General features: G+C 43.3%; 1 long non-coding RNA gene across 2 annotated transcripts in view; it reads left to right on the top strand.

The window, feature by feature from the left end:
• Positions 1-393: 393 nt before the first annotated feature.
• The window catches only part of LOC139085209 (uncharacterized), a 31676-nt gene continuing 16187 nt past the window's right edge, over positions 394-15882 (top strand). The window contains exons 1-4 of one of the 2 annotated variants that reach the window (XR_011543337.1): positions 394-695; positions 4287-4325; positions 7833-7966; positions 8082-8198. This is a non-coding gene — a long non-coding RNA (uncharacterized lncRNA). The remainder of the gene's footprint in view (positions 696-4286; positions 4326-7832; positions 7967-8081; positions 8199-15882) is intronic. The other variant, XR_011543338.1, reaches the window with a different exon arrangement.

Here is a 15882-nt window from a genome sequence, read left to right as displayed (position 1 = left end):
GATGAGGAGGGTCTTTCCTCAGGAGTCAGAAGCGTCAGGGCAAATGGGAAGATGTCTGTCCAGCTGAGGAGCTGAACCTCCTAGGAAATAAATGATCTAAGGAAGCAGAGAGTCAAGTGGGCCCCAGGCTGCTGCTCAAGTAGCTATGCCTCAGGCACTGAAGAGAAGGGAGGATTTCAAGTATTGCTGGGTTTCTGTCTTTCAGTGTCCCCTCACCCAGACCCCAAAGGACTTGTGTCTTAATTCCTGGGTGGAGGGGAGTGGGGAGGAGCGATTTGAATAACAAAGAAAGGAAGGGCTGTTTCTACACAAACTCTCTTTGAAACAGTGGGAGTACAAGGCAGCATTGTTTTGAGAGCCCTGCAAAAGAATAACAAAGGGGGAGAGGCCTCCGCAACTTGGGCGCCCAGGGCAAGGGTCTGGAGGGTCCAGAGCTTTGGCGCTCTGGCAGCTCCTGCACAGCAGTGGTGCCTCCAGTTCTGGCACGGCCCCCGGGGCAGCTCATCTCTTCCACAGCGGCAGAAGGAGAGGGGCAGGAGGAGAAGGCCCCATCAGTGGCAAGGAGGGGCATCAAAGGTTTGGAAGCAATGGGAAATGGCGCCCTTGGCACAGATACCTATGCCCTTCCCTCGGGGAGGGGCAGAAGTAGCATCCAGTGTCAGCTATATGGAGTTCTGCAGGACACAATGGCTTTGGTATGTAGGGGAGGAAAGCTAACTTTCCCTCTGTCCATCTGAGCTCTTAGCTGAGATCCTTATGATAAAAGAAAGATTAACAAAAGAAAAACAAACAGAAGTCTATTAACACTTGTACCTCATGTATACATGGAGATAACCAGGGGAAAATGAGTAACTGCAAGGTGGCTTAGAATTCAAGATTAAATACCCTCTTGTTTTAAAATTTAATTTTATGGTTATTTTTTCTTCCAGTTTTGTTGAGATGTAATTGGCATACAACACTGTACAAGATTAAGATGTACAGCATAAGGACTTGACACACATGTATTATGAAATGAGTACCACAATATCAATACCATCTTAACGGAGGAAAGGGGTGAGGGATGTAGGCCTCTGACGGGAAAATAAATGGTTTTTAGGAAACATGGATGGGCCTTTAAACTAGATGGGAGGTATGATAGTTTGTGGCAAAGTTTGTCTGGGTGTGGTGTGGTTTCTAGTCTCCTCTCCTGTGACAGAATCCATCTTCCCTGGTTGATGAAACTCTGGGGGGAGAGCCTTTGTGACAATTGGGTTCCTTGTCGAGGTTCTGTCTTCAGGCAGATAAGGGGAGTTCAGAGAAAGCCTTTGTCACCAACTAGTTACCCTGAGGAACTCAAGGGTGGGTTTAGATATATTTTAACTGTTTTTCCAAATTGTTCTTTTCCCTTTTGTTGTGGGAAGGAGATGCAATCACCAACCACCCTGAGCCAGACCAAGCCTCACCATGAGAGCTATGCCTATGACCTTTGCCTTATTTCTAATGCTAAGATCTCTCCAGGAGAAGCTTAGACCTGAGTCCGTAACCTGCAGTGTGTGTGGAAGCGTGTTTTCCCGCTGAGCCTGCTCAAGTGAATGCCCACGTCTCCTTTTTGAATATTCATTCCCCATACGAAAGAAATGTCTCTGCTTCCCTTTGTTCCGGGACCCTGTGACCCCAGAAATGATTCCTTATGGTCTCCTATTTGCCGCAAATATACTTTACCATGTGAGACAACTACTTCTGGTGGAGACTCTGATTTAACTCACCAGGAGGGAACCCACTTTGGTTTTAGAACACTGTTCCCTGCATTTGCTGGTTTTCAACTGCATTCAGCTGAAAATAATCAATATATGAAAGTGGTGTATTTTGGAGTGGCGTGTCCTGAACTTGTACAGTCATATTTTGGGGTGGTATATTCTATCCTTCAGGCCCATCCCACCAGCACTGATGCCAGGCCAGCAGGCACACACAGAGGGGCCATCTCATGGCTGAGTGGGACACACACCTCAAAAGCAGAGGGCACGAACGCCACCTGAGCAGGGGAAGGAGAAGTGGCTGTGAGGATTGTTCTTGATAACTCTAAGACCCAGAAATAATTGCAGGGAGAAGGAACTGGGCAGAGAACTGGAGTTTCCAAAATCTAGAGTGAGGTTAAGGGGGTCAGATGTACAGGTAAAGGTGATTGACAGTGGAGTTGCCTTCACACATGAAGAGAGTACGATTTATGTGTATATCCATATGTCTACTGAGGGGGAGAATACGTGATCCCAAAATGTGCCACTGTGGCATGTGGATTATTTAGAGCTGAAGGCAATCAACACCCAGCAGACTCAAGAAAAACTTTTACGTCTCCGTTAACTACCTTAAAGAGTTTAAATAGGGTGCTTGGCTCAGAGAGAGAGCCATGACCGGAGATAACTTTTATCTGAGTGACTTACCTGTCTGGCAGGGCAGACATCTAATTACCGAACATCTGCTCTTCTTCTGTCCTGTGAATCACCGTCCTCGCCTCTGAAGCCCCAGGCCCCTATCCCATGCCTCAGCTCAGGGTGGCATATAAGCCTCAACTGCCCCACTTGCCCTTGGGTCTCATATGTTTATGGGGCTCCCTTATGTAGGAATTTAAATGTGTTTTTCTCTTGTTAATCTGTCTTATGTCAATTTGATTATTAGACCAGCCAAAGAACCTATAAGAGCAGAAGGAGAATTTTCCTCCCCTACACTGTAGTTAAAATTTTTCAGGGGCCAGCCTGGTGGTGCAGTGGTTAAGTTCGCACGTTCTGCTTTGGTGGCCTGAGTTTCGCCGGTTCGGATCCCGGGTGCAAACATGGCACTGCTTGGCAAGCCATGCTGAGGTGGCATCCCACATATAAAGTAGAGGAGGATGGGCACGGATGTTAGCTCAAGGCCTGCCTTCCTCAGCAAGAAGAGGAGGATTGGCAACAGTTAGCTCAGGGCTAATATTCCTTAAAAAAAAACAAAATTCAGGAGAAGAAGAGAGAGGATGAGATAGATAGGGAGAGTTTCTGAAAGGAGAAGTCCTAGAGATTTATCACAGACAAATAGCCCAATGGGCAATGGAGTAATGGGGTGGCAATATTTAATTCAATCTAAAACATTTTCTGTGGTTATAGCCAGTGCTCCTAGATGAAACTATCGGCAACTTTTCAGTGAGACTTACTTTCTTAAGGCAGGAAATCAACGATCTCTTTTTCACCTGGCTTGGTAAACTTTAACAACCAAAACAAAGCAACAAATTCAGAATTCATAGCTTTGTAAAGATGTCGTTTTAATTGCTGTAGAGATACCTGCAGCTGAAGTTCTTAGCTTGGAGTTTATTTTGGCCCACAATGATCCGACTCAATTGAAAAAACAGGATTGATTTGTATAAAAAAAGAACTATTGAAGACTCTTGTAAATACTGTCACATAATTTCTGAGGAATTTGGCAGGAATGATCCGAGGCTAACTCACTTGGTGAGGGGAGTGAAAAAAATGCAAATTTACAGTAGTTTGGAAATTGAGAGGAAGAATGGTGACAGAGACAGATGGGATAAGAATTTCCTTCACAATTACATTTTCTCTAGAAATACTGGGAAAAAATGGTAGACATTTTAAAAATAAAGTTTAAATAGGAATAAATGAAATAAGAAAGAAATACTGGGTTCTGAGGGGTCCTGAAGAAACATTGGAGTTGTCTGTTGCTATGGGCTAATGGAATGATAGGAAAATTTGAAGATAGGTAGATCTGAAGATTAATTTCAAATTTAAAGTTCCTTTAACTTGGCTGTAATGTCAAAAAGTTTTGGTAAAATAAATTAGAAGCTTACTTGGAAGATCAGATTTGCATTAAGAAAAAATATTTTATTTAAAAAAACACATGTTTTCTATATCCTTCACCTGGTAACGAGGGTCTTAGAAATGTTCTGGAAAAAGCCCATACTGCCACTGTTCACTATACTCCTTTGAATTGTGGGGGACTGGAATTGGCCACCCCAAGATATGTTTCTTTGGCATGAGGATTATTTTGGGCTGGTTACTTTTAAAAACTGCAGACAGGAAAGAAACTCTGAAAAGTAGAAATTACCCTTTGTAAGAGACATTTACGTTTGTAAGGGAAATCTCCATCTGTACAGGTGTCTCCCTCTCTGTGCCAGGAAGAAGGGGGGATGACCTTCTCTCTAAAAACCCTTATCAATGCGGAAGGCAAGGACTTAAATCTGCATAATAACCATACTCTTGTTTACTGTACTTTTCTGGCAATCTCCCGTAACTGACTCCCCTCACCCTCTACATCCTCCTTTGTAGCTGGAGATGGTATTGAAGATGAGAACCTCTACCGTTTTGGTGAGTTGCCCAGTTTTCCTGAGTCTCTCCCATATATACGTTATAAAGCTTTGTTTGATTTTCTCCTTGTTATTCTGTCTCATGTGAATTTAATTTGTAGCCCGGCCAGAAGGACCTAGAGTGGGTAGAGAAAATGTCTTCCTCCCCTACAGAAGTAATTTTTCTGCTTGTCTCAACACAGTGTTTGTTCCTCTCTCTTCTGGTTTGTTTTTCCACTTGTGTTGCATCATGGAGTCAAGGACACTAGCCAAACACCTGCCATCCCGGCTTGGAGCTTCAGGGTCATCTGTTTCTTTTTCCCCATAGTCAACCAGAGCCAGGTCTGGGGCTCTCCTTCTTGCACTCTCCCCTCATCCCCCCGCCAGCTGCATCTTAGCTTTTGTTCTGTCTCCACTCCACTTTGTCCTCACCCCAGTCCTTTCTGTTCCTTGCTGCTAAATTAATCTCCGCACTCAAGAACAGTTCCAGGCACTCCTCTGCTCATAAACCTAGAGTGGCTCCTTCTCTCCACTGGAGGAAACCCAAACTCCTTGATGAAGAATGTAAGGTCCCTTAAAGCCCCTTTAAGGATTTAAAGTCCCATAAGGTCCCTTTTCAACCTCATCTCCCACTATTTCCCTTCACACGTGTTTAGCTCTGGCCCAGACCCAACTATTTCTATGCGATGCTGACTTGAAACTTTCCCTGATTGCTGCCAGGTAAACAAAAACTCCACTTCTCCGAATTCTCACAGCACTTTCCTTGTACCCCTCTTCTATGGCATTTACCACATTTTTTGTTGTCTTATAATTTATAAGGAGTGTGTTTGTATCTCCTCCACTAGACTGTATACTGAGTGAGTATGTACATCTGTGTCTGTCATTTTTGTACCCACCTCCTCCATGTTTTGGACAGTGTAGCTCCTGAATAAATACTTAAAATACATTAATTATGCTGGGTTCAGCTGGGAATATTAGACCAAACTAGGTTCACTGGACCAGCTCTATATTGGAATTAAATCTAGGGTTGGTCTTGAACATAATTTATTTTTCAGATCTTTTATAAATCAGGCCAAATATAGGACCAGCCTTTAGCTTTTAGGACATTAATAATTCTGGACCCAATGCCAATGTGTGGGGGAGTTCCCCACACATCCAAGCAATTCTCTGACACCAGCTGGGTGTCCTACAATTCAACTCAATTTTGACACTACCTACTTGGAGATAGTGTCAGATCCCACAGATTAGGGGCTCAGTCTCAAAAGAGACTACACACCCACCCACCCGCTTCAGACAACAATCACAAGTCCAGGTTGTCACCTGTGCTTCTGACCCACTGGCTATAGATTGGAGGTTCCCACAACCTCCTCCTTGGATTTGATTAATTTGTTAGAGCAGCTCACAGAACTCAGAGAAACATTTTACTTACTAAATTGCTGGTTTATTATAAAAGGATATAACTCAGGAACAGCCAGATGGAAGAGACGCATAGGGCAAGGTATGGGGAAAGGGCATGGAGGCTCTATGCAAACCTGTCTTTCTCCCCACATGGCCCCATGTTCACCAACCCAGAAACTTGCCAAACCCTGTCCTTTTGGGGTTTTATGGAGGCTTCATTACAGAGGCATGATTGATTAAATCATCCGCCATTGGTGATTAAACTCAATCTCCAGCCCCCCTCCCCTCCCTGGTGGTCAGTGGGGTGGGATTGAAAGCTCTAACCCTCTAATCACATGGTAGGCTCAAATGTCAACCAGCCCCCATCTTTAGGGGCCTTCCAAAAGTCACCTCATTAATACAACAGGACAAACTCCAAGAGTTTTAGGACTTCTGTGCCAGAAACAGGGAGGAAGACCCACTGTACAGTCATGTACCACATAACAGTGTTGGTCAACAACAGATGGCATATTTGATGATGGTCCCATAAGATTGGTACCATACAGCTTAGGTGTGTAAGTACCTAGGTTTATGTAAGTACACTCTATTATGTTCACACACTGACAAAATCACCTAACAATGCATTTCTCAGAATGTATTCTCGTTGTTGGGTGACACATGACTATGTATTTCTTGTTGCGAATCACAATATCACAGACATCCTTGAAAAGACTGGACTCCCTCAGGTTTTTCTTGTCCAAGCCCCAATTCAGAAAGGAGCATCCATGGCTCGGGGATTAGTCTAGGCTCTACGGTGGATGCCCCTTCGGATTTAGCATGCCCTTTCTGAGAGTGACGACCACTGCATATGTGACAGCTGTGTTTGTGTGTTTCCTTTAAGTTGCTTTGCTACCCTGTTAGTCCAGGAGTGGGACCAAAGAGGCAGGAGGTGGGGGTGAGTGACACAAGTAGTACGATGGCCAATCAAATCTCTCAGGTGGAATTAGCAGGGATGGGAGACAAGTCCCAAACGGTGAGGACCAAATCATTTTCCTCAAGTGGGGAGCTAGGGTCACCCTCTCTGGTGTGACTGATAACTTGTGACCAGTGTGCTGGAAGCCTCTGCTTATCTCTGCCATTACTTGGTCATGTCCTCCACATTTCCAGGTTCTGCTGGTTCAGTCAATGACCAGATATTTATGGAACACCTGCTTGATACAAGGTACTGGACCGGATATTTTAGGGAAATAAAGATACGTTTAAGTTATAGGTTCTGCCCTTTAGGGATTTGTAATCTAATTGGGAGAGGGGGCATTTTTCAGGTTGAAGTAGGCATGGGAAATATCCATAATATAAAACAACATTGAGCATGAACATAATCATAAAGGGAGCCTAGCTACAAAATATTGTGGTTCAGAGCATTAAATTCAACCAACAAAAACTCTATAAACTTTGATTTAAGCCACTCCTCTGTAAGACGTGACCCAATTCCCAGAAGATTTTAAGCTTCTCTGAGGAACTCAATAAATAGCAAATTATACCGCAAGTCAAAATATCTGATGTTAACTCATACTCTGATATCTCTAGCCATCTGAATTATTAAGGGCCTCTTTTCTAGGACTCAGTAAAATTATTTGTAATGAAACCTAAAGGATAAAAAATAGTTCACTGGAGATATTCAAAATTGTCTTATTTGAGTGAAAGTCGGAGACATAAAATATTGAAAATATTTTAGCATTCAGATGAACAGGCACCCATTCCTGCAAACTGCAAGTTAAACCTGGAGAATTTACTTGCTTCTGGCCAGAAAAAGATCCACGAATGACTATTAATAGATGTAATAGTCTGGTACGAAGGCCATCCACCAAGAGGTACTAATTCTCCAGCAAGCACGTCCAAGGCGTCCAGTTGATTACCGAAATTAGAAAGGTTCTTTGAATTTAAAATGACTGGTACTTACGAAGGAGCCATAAAATCTATAAAAAGCCATCATTCATGTATCTTCACCAACAAACCAGGAAGCAGCAGCCGCAGGCTGAGTCCTAAACTTGGAAGCCCTCAGGGTTTGCAGTGTGACTCTGGCTCCGATTCCTTGTCAGTATCCCAAATCACTCTCTCTGAAATAATTATACTAATATTATCTGCCTCATAGGAACATCGAGAACCGAGAGGCGTTGAACAAAGGAAATGTTCTAATTTTTAGTGAGCCTAATTCTGACATATTTAAAAGGGACTGTCAGTGTTTCACCACATGAAGGGAATTTGCTGATGTCTGTCCTTCAGGAGGTAAGCAACCTTGTTGTGAATTGTCTAGCCCTACAGTTTCACATTTTTTGTCTGTTTCCCTCAGTGCAGTTTAGAACACAGCCTTCAACTGAGCACACGTTTCTTTCTCCTACAGATGGCTGTCCTGGCATCCGTCTTTCCAGTTCACCTCTGCCACCACTCCTTCCACCCCCACACTGACTTCACTTTCTTGACCTCTCTCTCTGGCTCCTCTTCCTCCTCCCCCACCTAGGTGAGTGATCCCAAGGGAAAAGGAGTCCTCTAGTTACTTGTCCTGGGCTTCTCTACCCACCCTCATTGACCTCTTGGTTGTCCTGGCTCTGTTGGTCCTTCATGGGATCTCCATGGAGCATCTCAGCTTTGCCTTGTCCCTCAGGGAGCCTCATCCTGGTAGCTACACTAGCCTAGACCCCTTTTGGTGCAGTTGAGGAAATGCAATAATTCAGAGTGAATTTTTATTTAAAAAATAATAAACAGGATGCAATTTAAAAAAAATAGTTGAGAGGGCCGGCCCCATAGCTGAGTGGTTAAAGTTCCACGCACTCCACTTCGGCCGCCCTGGGTTCACAGGTTCAGATCCCGGATGTGGACCTAATTCACTCAGCAACCATGCTGCAGAGGCATCCCATATACAAAATAGAGGAAGATTGGCACAGATGTTAGCCCCGGGCTAATCTTCCTCAAGCAAAAAGAAAAAAAGTTGAATTTATAGATTCTGGATTTTGATCCTGAATTAACCCCAGATTTGCTTGGTTGGAACAATTTCTGCATCCTCTTCCTGGATCCTTTTCCTTCGTGCAGCCCAGCCTGGGGTGGATGCTAGTCTTAGCTATGTGGTTTTTTTAGTCCCTTATGGATTCCTGGTGACCCTGCTGCTGGCTCCAGGGAGATTGAACTCTCCTTGATTTTGTTTTTTTGTTTAGTCCCTCAGCTCAACTCTCTGCTCTGTGGTTCTCAAGAGCTCAACAAGTTCTCTTATTCAAAATAAAACAAATAATAACCCAATGCTCACCTTGATTACCTGCTTTCATCCAGGGCTGTGCTACATGGTATGGGGCATACAGAGAAAAGCAAGATAATTGCCGGAGTAGCTCACAGCCTAGTGAGAAAGAGGGACAGTACCTATATAGTTGCAAAAGAATAGGGCAAAAGCTTTGGCAGACGTCTGACTTTTTTTTTTTTTTTTGAGTATCTGACATCTAGACCTTCTTTTTATTCTTGAGGTTCTGCCAAAGATCGCATCTTGCTAGGCAGCGCTTTCCTTCACCTCATATAAACTACACGAATTCTTTTCTGTTCCCGGCCATAAAGATGCAGGCATGTGACCATGCTCAGCGGATCTAATGCTGCTCCCTAGGATTTAAATCGTAATGGAAAGAGAGAAAGATACAGGGACTATTGAGAAATGTTTTTAAGGTGGTGGCCTCAGCACTGAGTCTAGAAACCGCTTTTGGTTTCAGCCCATCTACCAGTGTTTTCTAGGCTCCCAGGAACTACTCAACATCTTCCAATATATATTTGTTTTCTCCTTAAGTTATTCAGAGTTGTTTTGTTTTGTTTTGCTTGAAATCAAGAACTTTGAAACGAATTTAATAGTGAAGAGTGTGATACAGGCAACAGATCCTCAGAGATGGGGAAAACTAAAATTGACAGGACAAAGTTCCTTTCGTATTAGTTATCATGGGATTCTGACAACTCTTAATATGAAATGGCAGATACTATTTAAATTGCCCATTGCCATCTTTAATAAAGCACTCATTGAAGGCAAGATTTGGGGGACCACGTTACTGCAGACACAGAACAGTATGAAGGGATGAGAACTCAAGAGCGGTGTGTGGAATGGTTTCCTCCATATTAGAAAACCTAAAGAAAGAGGACAATAAGCCCAAATATGTAAATCCTCAGCAGAGATTGCACCCCCTTGACCTCATATGACCTTACTAAAAACCTCTCTTACCGCCTGAAGCTGAATGGTTGAGGTAGCCCAAAGCCAAACTCAAAGTTGATCTAAGTGGCTGAATTACTTTAGTGAAAGCTACAGCTTTCTCAAGTCTCCTCCACGAGTGGATTTCAAATGTTTTTGACCACAACCCTTATAAGAAATATATTTTAGATCATGATCCAGCACACACACGCACAAAGCTGTCAAGAAACAATATTTACCTTTATTATAACCAAAGTGTCCTGCTATTTTTTATTCTGTTCTATTTAAAAAATTCTGGCTTGTGAACAACCTAATTGAAAAATCCTGTGTTACAGGAAGACTTTGAATGAGGAAGTGTGGGAAGATATGAAGGACTCAGAGAGGTAGCTGGGCTCCCAGACCCCCAGTGAGCCTTCCGTGTCAGTCAAAGCAGCCCAGTTTCCCATGTCGTGGGGGGAGGGGACATACCCTTGCTTGAAGACTCTACAACTCCCTTGCAATATGAAGCCAATTCTTCTTAGGTTTTAGCCATTTACTACCCTCTAACCCCTCAGCCCCACCTATGCTTGTTTCTGAATCAACCAGAGTCAGATCTTAGCATGAGCCGGGAGGCTGATAATAAAGGTAAGCCAGGAAGAGGAGGCATCCACAACAAAGAATTACAGGGCATTGTTAATTTCTACCACCAAAATCCTGGAGAATATAATAAATCCTGATGGAATTCTTTCCAACCAAGGAGGAAGAAATCTAATTTTAAATCAGACTGAATTTATTGATAAGGCTGGGCTTACCAGATATTTTGGAATCAGGGCACTGGTTTCAGCAGCTGTGAATCATTCCAATTTTTAGCTTGATTAGTTGACCAAAAAAAGCTGGCTTCAATAGCAGTGCAGATCAAATGAAATTGATGTGCTAAAAATCCTTTGTAAGCTGGTAGAAGAAGGAATTCAAGAGCCAGGAATCCTGGAGTGACCTGATCATGAGTAATCTGTCAACCGCCAGCTAATTATGCCCCCCTAGGAAGGCACAGAGGACCCTCCCTTTGCAACACCTTGAGAAATACACTGGTGAGGGGAACCCTGGATCTTTGAAAAGCTCTTAGTGACTGTTCTCTGAAGGCCAGAATTGCTATGGAGATGTTGTCATTGAAATGAGGACTTCGATTTCCGTGGTAATATGAGGTTGAAGAGACCCTGTCCAAATGCAGACTGAGCGTGGTTTACCAGACTAAGCAGCAGGCGGGGCCGGCAGTATGTTTCCTTCACAATAAAAGGCAAGTTGCTGCCGTTTGCACCCCAACCATTAAGAGAGACAGTGGCTGATATTTATTGAATACTTAATGTGCCAAGCGTTGAATCCTTACAACAACACTATGAGGTAGGTACTTTTATGATTTCCATTTTACAGTTGAGCAAAGCGAATCCAGGGGTTAAGAACTTTGCCCGAGATCTCATGGCTACGAAGCTGTGGAGCTAGAATTCTATCCCTGGACAGTTTGGCCCCACGTCCATGCTATACTCTCCAGAGTTTGATTTTGGAGGCAACTGATGCCCAGAGGCGGCTTTGCCATGAAGCTATTGAAGCTGAAGCTTCAGGGACACTCTTCTGCGTGGGCCCCTGCCAAGGCCCTAGGAGAGCCCTAGGAATGTATGTATGGTCATATGTTGTAGAATTTGCAAAACTAAAATATTTTAACTGCAATTTGTTACTACTGCTGTCTTTTTCACTCTGGCTTCTGGATCTCACTTCCCCTCACGTCAGGTGGCTCTGGAGGGGCTGTGGGCATTTTTGAGGATCTGGCTAAGGGGAAATTGAGTTGGGGATTCATGTAGTTTAGTTTAGTGGGATATATTTCTGTGGTTTACAGCCACTCTGCTGACTTACCTGGTGTCATGAAACTGACACCACTATCCTAGTTTTAAACTGCAGGGTCAGAGGTTGTACCCACCTGTGAATGTGCACTGTGGAGCCCAATACAGGAAGCACGTGGGATGTAGAGGGATGGAAGGTTTGAAGTGGAGCCAGAGCTCGATATGGAGCCAGAAGCTAGTCTATGGAAAATTCTTCCCATCATCGGATGCATATAATCAGAAGGATATTGATTCAGTTTTCATAGATGCTTAGTGAAGAATGAAAGTTCTCTTCTGTTAGGCATATACTTGATGATACAGTATATGTAATTATAAATGCACCATATACCTTTTTCTTTTTGCAGAAATTGTTGAAAATATAGTTTATCTTAGAATAACTAAGATATAATAATAGAATGCTTACGCGTGTAGAGTATAACTTGAGAAGTCTGTGTGTGAAGCCATATGTTTAATGGAGAGTTGTCTGCCTGAGACACACAAGTGGAGAGGATTTATCTACCAGCCCCCAGCCCCATTCCATTGGTCAAGGGTTGCCCAATGGGCTGTAACTTCCTCACATTTAAGGGTGTGGCCTGAGGCAGTTGGTTGAGCAAGTTCCTGCAGGAGACCCAACTGAGGCAGAGAAGGCCCTGTCAGAAAGCAAGTGATACACAATGCTCTCAGGTTGCTCACGACAACAGCTGGAAGAAAACATGGCCTAACAGGGTGTGAAGTGGAGTCCATGAAATGAATTTTGTTTTGCCTGCCACACTGTTGATGCCAATCACCGAGAAGGTGAGTTTGCAAAGAGAAGGGATTTAATCACAAGGCAGCCAAGCAAGGAGGTGGGAGAATCATTCTCAGATCCACTTCCTGGGAAATGGAGACTCAGGCATATTTGTGGGGTAGGGGGCAAGGTGGTCTGAGCTGTGGGAATAGATGATTGCAGGTAAGGAGATGTGAGGTAGTTGACGATCGGCACAAGCGTAGTCAAGCTTCATGGCTCTTCATAGAACACATGTTTACAAAATGGCGGTGTGCCCATGAACTGAGGGTGGAGTTTTTAGCCTTTTGACGTCACAAAGATCACTTATTGGACACCTGTGCAGGCCCACTTGATGAGTTAGTAGTCTCAACTGGCCTGAACTGGACAAGAGGGTCTTAATTCCTGAAAAACAGGTCAAACACCTATTACCGTGGTGACCCAGGCACCAGGGAGATGTCATCTATAGAAACCTTGTGGGAGCCAGATAATATCCTGCCTAAGTAGCACAGTTAACAGTGGGTGGGCAAACGCCTAAAAGCTATAATTAGGAATTGCAAAGAAAAAACTTTGTAAACCAGTAAAAAACTGTTTACCAGTTTCAGAAGCATCCCGTATACCCGTCAATGAGTGTCATCAAAGATGATGTAAAAGTAACTCCTGCATAAGACAACTGAAATGCCCTAAAATCTCATGGTTCAAATAGGAAAGAAACTTGAGAAAGCGTTTCTTAAGTTTTATCAATCCTAAAAAATGTAAAGAACTTTTCTAAGCTATCAATAATAAAAAATTTTGAACCATGCTAGAGAAAATAATTATCTTTCCATGTTTTTTGTATAGAAAATATTAGTCATAGAAGAGTATGTAGCCAAAACTTCAGGAAAATTATAGAGATGATCGGGCATCTGATGTTTGTGTATTTATCAACTTTCTAAAACATTGCAATTTGTTTAGGTTTCATACCTAAGATTATATTAGTAGTTTATAAACGAGCTCGTTCCAAGTTTTCTAAGCACGGGCCCACAAGATCTGGATCTGCCTCTGGATCAGAACTCCCAAATGTGGGTGCACACACCCACACACACATACACGCACACGTATGATTCCCTATGTAAACTCATTGGGCTTTGCTTTTTACTTTGTGTGTAAATATGTAGGTCTTAACTCAAGTGCACATTTCTAAAGGGAGAGCCTCTTAGCAGAGTGTAAGGTGCGTGGTAAGACCTCAACCAATAACTTTGTAATTGATAATTTACTGACTCAAAATGTAGGCATGGATTCTCAGATTCCCTCAGATTCGTAATGCAGCTTCTTTTATTTTCCTCACCGGTTAGGAGTTTCTTCCTTGCTTAGTTTGATTTTAACTTGTTGGGAGTTTATTTCACAGAAAAAAGTCATCCCACAGTGAAGAATTACAAAAACATGGTCAAATCGTTGCATTTCTCTTCAATTTCATGATCTTTAACTGGAGAATTTGTCAGATAACTAACTACACTCACCTGTGAAACACCTCCTTTCTTGGACTTCTGGGGATTGAAATGTCACTTTTTTTTTTTTTGGTGAGGAAGATTGGTCCTGAGCTAAGGTCTGTTGCCAATCTTCCTCTTTGTGCTTGAGGAATATTACCCCTGAGCTAACATCTGTGCCAGTCTTCTATTTTGTATGTGGGATGCTGCCTCAACATGGCTTGATGAGTGCTATGTAGGTCTGCCCCTGGGATCTGAACACATGAACCCCAGGCTACTGAAGCAGAGCATGCGAACTTAGCTGCTATGCAATGGGGCCAGCCCCTGAAATTTCATCTTTTGAAATTAGTATTGTGTATCATTTTTCAAATGGCCCATTTCTACAGTACAAGGGAAATGAAATATCTTCTGACTACAACATGAATAGAATTAAATATACCTGGTTCAATTAATAGTGTTTTTAGATGCTGAATACCATGTTTCATTTTTCGAGACATTTCTTCCATGAAGGCGTAGGGGAGGAAAAATTTTTCCTCCACCCTTCTAAGTCCTTCTGGCTGGTCTAAGAATTAAATGGACATGAGACAGATTAACAGGAGAAAATAAAGTTTAATTTCATACATACAGGGGCCTCATAAGAAAAATGGGACCCATGAGCAGTCAGGCAATTGAGGCTTATATGCCACCCAGACCGAAAGAGAAGGGAATAGAGTTCTGGGACTTGAAAGGGGAAAAAACAATTTACAGGAAGACGAGAAAAACAAATATTTGGTAAAACAAATCTTTGCTATGCTATGCAGAGACAATGGGACACAGAGAGGACTTGGATCAAAGAGACTTTACTGGGTTCCTCCCTATACACCTAGTTCATATTCTTTGTAGATATCCATGGTGATAGCTCCTTGGAAGAGGTCCTTCATCTAAATTCTTTTAGGCAGTTCAGGGGGAGGTAAAAAAAAAAGCTTCTTGAGACTTCTGTCTCTTGAAGATGATTAGCCTAAAATAATCCTCATGCCAAAGGGATGCATTTTGAGGTGGTATGTTTTGCTCCCTACAAAGGTATAGCTAATAGGAATTTTTAATCACTGGAAGCTTTTTAAAGTCTGGCTACTTGCTGAATAGATTTCAGAAATAGAAGGAGCCACTTCAGCGGTGAATTTAAGGGTTCTTTTGGAAAGGTCTGTGATAACTGGAACTTCTTTTAAAAGCTCATTTGTGTAGATATAACCTTTGTTTTACCAAATAGTCTACATGATGAAGATCAGGGGTTGGCAAAATTTTTTAGTAAAGGGCCAGATAATAAAAATCTTAGGCTTTTCAGGCCACCTATGGTCTCTGTTCCTCCTCCTGCCTCACCTCCTCCTCCTCCTTCCCTCCCTCCCCCTCCCCCTCCCCATCTCTGTCCCCATCCCTCACCTCCTCCTCCTCCTCCCCCCTCCCCCTCCCCATCTCTGTCCCCATCCCTCTCCTCCTCCTCCTCCTCCTTCCCTCCCTCCCCCTCCCCCATCTCTGTCCCCATCCCTCTCCTCCTCTTCCTCCTCCTTCCCTCCCTCCCCCTCCCCATCTCTGTCCCCATCCCTCACCTCCTCCTCCTCCTTCCCCCCTCCCCCTCCCCCATCTCTGTCCCCATCCCTCACCTCCTCCTCCTCCTTCCCTCCCTCCCCCTCCCCCATCTCTGTCCCCAGCCCTCTCCTCCTCCTCCTTCTTTCCATTAAAAATGTACAAATCATTCTCAGCTCCAAGGCTGTACAAAAATAGTCTGCTAAATGAATTTGACCAGTGGGTCATATTTTACTGACCCCTGATGTAGATTATTATATTAGGGTGGGTTGGGCTACGCTACAGTAACAACTCTAAAACCTGAAAATCTCAGTGGCTTAATGCATTTAATATTTATTTCACACCTACCCAGG

Source organism: Equus przewalskii, chromosome 8, assembly GCF_037783145.1.
Source record: "Equus przewalskii isolate Varuska chromosome 8, EquPr2, whole genome shotgun sequence".
Classification (NCBI taxonomy): Eukaryota; Metazoa; Chordata; class Mammalia; order Perissodactyla; family Equidae; genus Equus; species Equus przewalskii.
Note: the sequence above shows the minus strand (reverse complement) of the source record. Positions and strands in the feature narration are given on the sequence as shown.